Source organism: Musa acuminata, chromosome BXJ1-6 (assembly GCF_036884655.1).
Source record: "Musa acuminata AAA Group cultivar baxijiao chromosome BXJ1-6, Cavendish_Baxijiao_AAA, whole genome shotgun sequence".
Lineage (NCBI taxonomy): Eukaryota > Viridiplantae > Streptophyta > Magnoliopsida > Zingiberales > Musaceae > Musa > Musa acuminata.
In genome coordinates this window covers 13,970,465-13,979,186 of record NC_088332.1, presented here as the reverse complement: position 1 = coordinate 13,979,186, position 8,722 = coordinate 13,970,465, and the positions used below count along the sequence as shown (strand labels likewise).

Below are 8,722 nucleotides of genomic sequence, written 5' to 3'. Positions count from 1 at the left end.
GATTACAAATCAGGAGATACCCCTGTCACAAACGGAGATAAGTTCAGTCTCAATCATTGCCCTAAAGGAAATTTGGAAACTCAAAAAATGCAAAAGATTCCCTATGCATCAGCTGTAGGGAGTCTAATGTACGCATAAGTTTGTACGTGTCCAGATATAGCGTACATTGTTAGAGCGTTAGGCAGATACTTAAGCAATCCTGGAATGAATCATTGGAAGGTAGCTAAAAGAGTCATGAGATATTTAAAGAGGACAAAATATTATATGCTCACATGAGATCAGACTATTTGGAGATCATTGGGTATTCTGACTCTGATTTTACTGGATGCCAAGATAGTAGGAAATCCACTTCGGGCTACATTTATATGTTGGCTGGTGGGGCAATTTCTTGGCGTAGTGCTAAGCAATCTCTTATTGCTTCTTCCACTATGGCAGCAGAGTTTGTAGCATGTTTTGAGGCGTCCAATCATGGAATTTGCTTGAGAAATTTTGTCACAGGGCTGCAAATAATATAAGGGATTGAAAGACCACTAAAGATATACTATGATAATAAATCAGCTGTTTTATACTCCAACAATAATAGGAGCTCGACTAAGTCAAAGCATATTGACATCAAGTTCCTAGTTATGAAAGAAAGGGTACAAAGTAAACAAATTTCTATAGAACACTTGGGAACAAACTTTATGTTGGCAGATCCTCTCACAAAAGGTGTACCACCCAAGGTCTTTCATGAGCATACTGCTCATATGGGTATATCAGAATTTGAGGAAACTTTAGTTTAGTGGGAGTCTGTCATATGTTTGTTATATGCTCATATGGGTATATCAGTATTTGTACAGATATTTTCTGATCAGAAATAAAGCTTCAGTTTATTATATTTTGTACATTATTGCTATTAAAGTTATTAATAATCTCGTAAACATAAAGTTGGACCAGTTGAAAATTGATATATACAGATCACATTCATGTAGTTTTCATGCTACACATTTCATAATTGATCTATGTCATTTGATTATGTTAATATTAGTGATCATTGATGGGTTTAGCTATGATTGATATAGTGAAGACCGCTTTGGTCCTATATTAATATGGCCAATGGACAAGATTGTTTTGTATGTCCTGTTTAATAATGACAATAGTTTTGAGCTCATAAAGTATAGCATATTTATAAGGATACATATGTGACTCAGTGGGAGATTGTTAGAATTTTAAGGGTCACACATGTATAACTAAATATGTTAAACCATTATTTTTTATTAGCCAAAATTAAAATGATCCAATTAAAGTAAAGTTATTTGGTTAAGGGACATAATTATTATTATGAAAATTAATTGTGTGGATATCATCAGTCATGTTTCTAAGAAACTTAATGACGAGATAAGTTAGGAATATGAAACTCTTGAGGCATAATTGCATATTCATCAATTATGAATATAATCATAATTATAGATTCATCAGTTATGACTATAAATAAGGTTATGGTCCCTAGTTGCAGTATCAAATGAAGCTTCTCTTTATCCGTCAAGGAGAAATCTAAAGTTCTTAAGGATACTTGCAATTAGAAGATCAAATCATCAATTAATTCAGAAAATACTCTAATGGATTTTATGCATATTAATATGTTTCTTAATTATTATAGGATTTTATGCATATTATAATAGATTTAATAAGTTTTATGGAAACATTCTTAATCTATTGTTTTGGATCTATTAAATTTATTTTTGGACCAAAATTCGGTTTTGATTCTATAAAATAATTATTTGATCCGTTAAAGAAACTCCAACACCTTGTACTTAATTTTGATAAGTAAATAGAAGAACCTCAAATATTTTGTTACTTGAATTATGTGTTTCCCCTGCTTTCAGAATTGACCACTCAATGTCGCTTTCAATTCACACTCTGCCTCTGATAGATCCTCTACGACTGACTGTATTCAGCAGTGTCTGCCATCTTCCAACATCTTGTGACAACTTAGTGATCAAGAAAAGTGATCTATTATCTGCAAGCTGAAAATATAATTTCTGGACCACACTTATCCAAAGCTTTTTCTTCCAGGAACTCAACTCATGCATACACAAATGGTACATGATAATGTGTTTGAAGAAAGGGGTTCAGTTACTCTTAACTCGTTTCAACTGAAATGATACATGATAGTGTGTTTTGTGGAAAGGCAATATAATTACTCGGACAAATCATGTAAACCATGAGATACCAAAACAAATAAATAAATAAACATAGTATTGTTTGACATGGTTAAGATGGTAGATTTCTCAAATCTCAAATGACAAATATAACAAATTATAGTAAACAAGTTGAAGTTGGACAAACAAAAAAATGCAATCCGACACACCGACATATAGGAGATCACACGAGAGAGAACACCTGGACATTCTAATATAGTCGGGCTGCTCTTCTCATCGAAAACAAAGAGTTCCAACCGCTGACATCTTTAACAAGCCCACGGACACTAATTAAGATGCCGGTTGCTGACAGCTTCCTCCCTGCAATGAACTTTGGCAGCATCATTAAGGTGTTCACTTGGCACAAACTCTCTAGAGCACAAATGAAAGACCTCTTTTATTACCAATATTAACTGATCAAATATACAATGGTTCTTAACAATCTGTATGTTGTAAATAGCTTATGCTCACTGCAATAACAACAGGCCATGATAATGCAAATACAAATGATCACAACATAATAATTCCATGATGCATGGCACATGCTAATCTTATCACAGCCTGTTCTTCAACAGCTGGGTTCCACCAGGGATCCTAAGGGAAAAAGATTAGGAGGTCATGTTAAACTCACCAAAAAACATAGCAAGCATATTAAATAAATTTAGAAAAGTTTATCGTCTTCTGATACCAATGCCTAGCTAGCTTTAAGCAAACCTTGCTAGTACTGTAGGAATACAGAAAAACAAGCATCTCAATCATTTCGTTTATGATAGGACTCGATGAGTCACTGTGTTGGCATACTTCAAATCAAAATTAAAAGTCTCACTTTGGTGATGATACTAACTTGAAGCCTTTTTTTACCAAATTTCTGTCTCTCAAGTCTGATGAGAAAGCAAATCATTTTATCCTAGAATTATAATTAAATTTATCTTAGATAAACAGAAACAAATATCTCTATTGACAGCAATGAAAAATACATTATCATCGACATATCTTAAGTCCAACAGAAGCATAATGACATTTTTATGTTCTGTGACTTTCTGATGAGTGATTACCTAAAAAATTAATAGTCGCGATGACTAGTATCATGCATGGCTTTCTGAGTTCCTTCATCATGATACATAATTACATATACAACATTTTCAAGAAACTGTAACCTCCAAAAAGGATGACACATCAAAACTCATAGCAGTTCTCTATAATATGAGATTTAATCTCTGCATTAGAAAATTGATGACCTCCCATACCATAAGAAAGGCATTAGTTGCTGCCGTAAGGTTTATTCCAACACCACCAGCCTTCAGTGACATTAGAAGTACCTGTAGTAATAAACAAAGTCACTCCAAATGCATGACCACATGAAATAATTAACAAAGTATTATGATGAATAAAGTGAAAGCATCTGACCAATATATTTGTATTCTCAGCAAACTTGTTGAGTACTTTTTCCCTTCGCTGTTGATTTAAGGTCCCATCCAATCTAACAAACAAGAAATTGTGTCTACAACCAATAAAATTGAAGTTAAAATACCGTAAATGAACATGCATATAGTCAATAGGAATATATAATGAGAGAATAGCTAAGATGTAATGGTGGCACAAAGTATGCAAAATTGTTTGCCACAAATGCCAACCACGTCTTGACTTTAAACGCATATATGTTACCTATACAAAAAACCATAATTCTTCAATATGTTCGAAGAACTTGCAAGACGTAATGCCTCTGTCAGAGGATCAGAACGACAATCAAGACAACTGTATTTCGGAATTTATCCAAGTAGCCAGCTATAAGTTGACAATAAAAGTGGTTATTAAGCGCCTACTGGATGAATTAACTCAATTGATTACTTGGAATAAATTGATTTGCCAAATATTCTTCCAGTGGTCAACTTCAGAAAAAACACAAAACACTATATAAAGCATATTTATCTGGAAAATGATGAACTTCAATAGAAATTAGTTAAGCATCCATGACATGATGTAAAGAAGGTGATCCAAGATTCCCATCTTACCTGACATTCTAGAAACACTTAAAAAATGAGACCTCTATCGATTGACAAACTTTGGACCCTAGCTTTAGCTTTTTTCATCAAGTGGAGGCGGGAAAGTGGATAATAAAGGGTGAACATTGCAACCAAAGGAGGACCTGAACCAGGTAAGGACGATCATGCAATCGTCTGGAACAAAAGTGAAAATTTCAAGATCAAACTTCTGGTCCAAATAAAGCAAAGCAGGAATTAAGGTATCTTACTGTACCACTGTAGCCCATTTATTAAGTACCTACCCATTCAAAACAATCCATTTCCAACAGGTGCAGTACCATGGTAAGGTAAAATATACCAGAGTACGCCCCTGGAATAATAATAATGATAAAATTATTCATTCAGAAAAATATCGGTATCTTTGGTATGACATATTGGTCAGCATGGTCAATCCATTTTGGTATCTAAATCATAGCTACAAGGCATAGAACAGGACATAAGAATATAGTGTCATCTGCCGCTCACCATGACACGGGTTAGCATAATCTACCACAGCAAGATATGTCATGGCATACTGATGATGTCAGTATCAAGCAATAAACATACAAATGGCACGATATTGGAGATAAATTATATAAAGGGAAGAGTTCAAGCAGAAATATTAGCCCACAGATCAGAAAGTGAGACTTTTTTGGCAAGCAATGTTTTTCAGCTTTCAATCGCCTTTTGAGCAAGACTTATGATTATCTACTGACCCTACCAGGTAGCTAGATGCATTGAATTCTCAGTATATTTTACCAAATCTCCCAAAATAATAATGACAGAAAAAAGTCTTCATTGTAAAGAAAATTACCGAGAAAGCGGTATTTCCAGAAGATCCAGAAAACCAGTCCATTGGCTAAAATATGATACTTTTGGCACCTAAAGGGCGAAGTTTGTCTAATTCCTGAAGGAGAACAGAAACCTTTGAAGATTCAACCCAGTTCTTCTCAACATCAATTCGAAAACGACGGTCGGTCGGAGCAGTAATAAGATCCTGCTTATTTATAATTTTCCTGCATTCACCACAGATAGTAAACAATATTATTGGGCTAGGTTGCTGAGGAGCAAGTCATAACTGCGTTCCTTTGACTACTACATACAAGAGCATGGGCTACGGAAGATACCTACAAACAGGACAAAGACCACTCAAGGCACTTCGCCAGCTAGCGAAGAGGCACTCTCGGCATAAACAGTGTGCACACGGTGTCAATACTGCATCTTCATAAGCTTCTAAACAAATTGGACACTCTCCTTCCTCTCCTTTACGCAGCTCTTCCACAACCTCTTTAATGTATGCCTTAGAAGGGACAGCACAGGTATCTCCATTACCAGCATCTTTACCACCTTTCAGAAAATGTTTTGCAAGTTTGTTGAGGTCTGAGAACTCTTGTGTATCACCTCGACTGAGTTTCATCACAGAAGCAATATAAACTCTCTTTTTATGACACAAGTAACAAAGAACTTTGGAAAGGATAACCAATCAAAGGCTAATGAACAGATGGAAAGCAGTTCGAATGATCATACAATCAGTACAAAAACAATCAAAGGTGACCACCACGATAAAAGGAACAAATAAAAATACATTACAAATACAAGATAAAAGGAACAAACAAAAATACATGTACATAGAACAAGTACCCGAACACCAACAATCATATGAACTAGGAATCTTTCAATCGTTACTTCAGGTAAATGTGTAATGGCATAAAACAGAAGATCCGACTTTCTTCTCTAGTAAAGATTGATGCATATATCATAAATACTTAATGAAACCTGCACATAAATTGCCTCATAGAATACAGAGAAAAGATCAAGCATGCAACTATCATTCTTAGCGAGCATTATTTGCATATGTAACAAATTTATAAATTTCAGATTTCGATGTGTATTACATATTGGCATTCACAACAGTCCATGATGGTTAACAAACAAAAAACATCTGCATCACTAACTAGAGTTTAAATGCTTAATAAAAGTATCAAATTAATAAACCAATTAAAAGATGAAGTGTTTAATGCAGATACCAAGCATTGACTATTTTGTTACTTTAACAAGGAAATGAACATCCTGGTGCATTTTATGTGCGTACAATTGCGATGTTGATTGACCCATTGCTGAATTTAAAGCAAGCTAATAATGATGTTATATATCAAATTCACTAATATATGATATTGATCTTTATTTCCAAACCATAAAAGCAAATTTGCACGGAAAATACACGTGATATACACCCAATGTGGCAAATGCCTGACATACACCAGATACGGCAAATCCATAAAAGCAAGTACCGAACAAGGCTTTCCATTAAAATTGGCAGAAACAATGAGAAGGAAAGCAGCAGAGTAAAGTGAATAATGCTACTTCTGCTCATAAAACTTAGCTTATAGCCTCAGGTACTAATCCATCAGGTGACTTGTAGTGTTTCATTAATGATGGTACGATTCTGATCCACTTCTTTATCCTCCATCTACACATTCCACTCTCCCTCATGTACTGTTTATCTGTCAGGTGACTTGCACTACCGCATTAGTGTGGTAAATGAAGTTATAATTCTGGTCCACTCGTCCACCCTCAGTCTATATATTCCTCTCTTCCACATGCATTGCTTATATAGGCATTATGTAACAATAATATGGGACTGCATATATCAGTTTTAATAGGATTTTGATCCTTGATCTAGTCCAGATCAACCCAGAATTCGATAACTAAGGGTTCTATAAAGTGGATTAGGTTTATATCCTTACTAATCCAACTAATTGGGACCTGTAATAATTTAATTATTATACAACTATCTTCTAGCAACTTTAACTAAGTTTTCTGTTTGAACCTTGGATGGTGAAATATATTTTATGAATTAGAAAGGGTCGAATGAGGAGTTTAAAATGGTTGCAAGGTGCATTCAAGGGGAAAGAATGGTATCAAACTATAAATCTTGGGAATCACCAGCATGAAGCAAATCTAAGTACTCAAGGCAAACCAGACAAATTGATGAAATAGGTAAGATATTATATGACTAATGCACTTAGTTTTATACCTCATGACAAGGAAGGGATGGTCGCAACACTGCCGAAGGCGTAAAAGCAACTCCAAAATTGAAGCATAATTGTGAAGAACCCGCCCTTGCTCCACAAACATATCAAACTTTACCTGGGCAAAAGCCTTAAAAGTGATGTCAATATTTGCATTATAGTGACTTTACCAAGAAGCATTTAAAGCGCAAAAAAAGAAATGATAGTTGCACCTTAGATCTCTTAAAAGAGCCTCATAGAAGTCCTTCTCAGCTGCTGACAGCTCACAGTAAAGGACTTCAACTTGTGCAGGAGGAAGCACAAGAATTGGCCTGCAACAAGAATTACAGGTAATAAGACTGAGACTGCGTAAGAAAGGTTCATAGATTTAGCAATATGAACTAGCCTGCCTTCTGCATCTGTGCTCGATTTTGTCCTTAACATTATTGGCCTTAAAATGGACTGCACACCAGTTTTAATCCACGTCCATCACCTTCCTCATAAGGCTTTTGTATAAGTTTATACCACCTTTAAGTTAGAAAGAAAATATGAATACACAGAATCGAGATTCTAAAACTAATTACAAATATAATCACTTCATGGAAAACAGAAGAACCATAGCAAATATGGCTGGCCACCGGAACAGATGCTGACAATTTCATTATTAACATCCATGCCCATAATAAACAAAAATCGAATCATTGCAAAATACTAGTAAAAATAGTACATAATCAAAATATGTATATTCGTGACAAGAAAATAAAGCTCTTCGAAGACAATCTCCTAACTACCAAATTAATTCAAATCAATTTGGGATCATTCATTTATGACAATTTTGTTCCCAAATCAACTGTCAATTTGCATCCTTGACTAAAGAGTTTCTTGGCATTAACTTACTATTCAATAATGTTGAAAAATGGATTGCAATTTGGTAACCATAATGAACATAAGATTATGACTGTCAAACTCAAATTTCTAGATTTGTTTTTCAAGTAACAATTATCTGGAGTTTCTTTTTCTAACTCCACATGTCCGAATACTTTTTTAAGTCTTGCCAAGCAAATTCATGAAAAGGTGCTCTTAGTTTGAACTAAATTCTTTATAATAATATATTCAAACATTCTGAGAGACTAGAAAAACCATTTCTTTGGTGATGCCGAGTTCTTCACCATTATTTGGTAACTGTTTCTGTAACAGACACGACCTAAAGCATTTCATAGGAACGAGTATTTACAAGTTGACAATATTATTCTAACTGATCATCTATCAGAACAGCTTTTTGCACTTTAAAATAAGAAAATTATCAATTCTTTATATGCACATGCAATAATTGAGCATGATGATCTACCCTTAGAAGTCTTTTGCATCATTTACTTTTTGTTCCCTTTCTTTCCTTTTAAATCACCCATCCGTTACAAATGAAAACAACCTGCAAAACCTGATCAATCCCAGGAAGAGACAGCTGATATATCAAATTCTTCAACAGTTCCCATATAGTAATCCTTGCTTG

General features: G+C 34.5%; 1 long non-coding RNA gene across 1 annotated transcript; it reads right to left on the bottom strand.

Moving 5' to 3' along the window:
- Window positions 1–2,654: 2,654 nt before the first annotated feature.
- LOC103988456 (uncharacterized) lies at window positions 2,655–7,544 on the bottom strand. Its single transcript, XR_010514739.1, has 7 exons — window positions 7,446–7,544; window positions 7,239–7,351; window positions 5,329–5,607; window positions 5,016–5,217; window positions 3,588–3,681; window positions 3,428–3,499; window positions 2,655–2,774 (listed from the first exon to the last, which is right to left on the bottom strand). It is a non-coding gene; the product is annotated as an uncharacterized LOC103988456 (long non-coding RNA).
- Window positions 7,545–8,722: the final 1,178 nt, after the last annotated feature.